This window comes from Octopus bimaculoides, chromosome 4 (assembly GCF_001194135.2).
Source record: "Octopus bimaculoides isolate UCB-OBI-ISO-001 chromosome 4, ASM119413v2, whole genome shotgun sequence".
In the NCBI taxonomy this organism is placed as follows: Eukaryota; Metazoa; Mollusca; class Cephalopoda; order Octopoda; family Octopodidae; genus Octopus; species Octopus bimaculoides.
Window position 1 is genome coordinate 51686342 of NC_068984.1, and position 1042 is coordinate 51687383.

Below are 1042 nucleotides of genomic sequence, written 5' to 3' on the forward strand. Positions count from 1 at the left end.
ATTATATTTTTATATTTTAAATAATTTGCAATTTCAGGAAATATGTTTTTATATTAAATTTGTGTTTTCTACTCACGACTAGCTAGCGCGGACGCGCGAACTTTCGAGTAATAGATAGATAGATAGAGAGAGAGACAGACAGACATATAGCTCGCTCCGGCCAGTCATGATATTAGCTGTCAGTAGCCAAAGAATCGACAGGCCAGCAACAGGCATGCAGGCAGACAGACAGATACTTCACTAGCAGTGAGCACTTTCACTTCTGACAGCTAATAGCATGACAGTGCCAATTTTTCTACTATAGGAACAAAGCCTGGAACTTTGCGGGAGTAGGCTAGTCGATTACATCGACCTCAGTGCTTGACTAGTACTTATTTTAATCGATCCCGAAAAGATGAGAGGCGAAATCGATCACGGTGGAATTTGAACTTAGAACGTAAGGACGGACAAAATGCCGCTAAGCATTTTGCCCGGCGTGCTAACGATTCTGCCTTTGAATGAATAGCAATGATTCAAAAACAGTTTTGAAAAGTTATTTCCCTTAGCTCATTCTCGCCCAAATCTCTGAATTAAAGAGAAAATATTAGAATAGATTTGTTTGGAGTGAAAAGCCTGCAAAACTAGACTCACGCCTTCAGTTCCAAGAACACCTGTATTTTTAACGCAATCATCAAGTTTAGTTTCAAGATACATCAGATCAACAGAAGTATGCCCCACCCCGATTTTGTTTCCTGGTAACTTTCAGAAAAATGGATATTTTATAATTAAATTTTCTACAAATACACTTCAGTTGGTGTAGATTCAGATTGTATCGGAATTTACAATTAAAATTTTTTTCCGAGGTGTGCAGAGAGGAGTTTAGAAAAAAATCACACGAGTCGGTTTTGTTTGCTCATAACTTTCTGAAGAATGGAATTTTTTTTTTTTTTTCTACAAATACCTTTCAGATTGTGTAGATTCAATTTTATCGGAATTTAATGGGAAAAAAAATTGAAAGTTGAATTTTTTAAAAAACACAAAAGGTGATGCGTCAGTATGCATG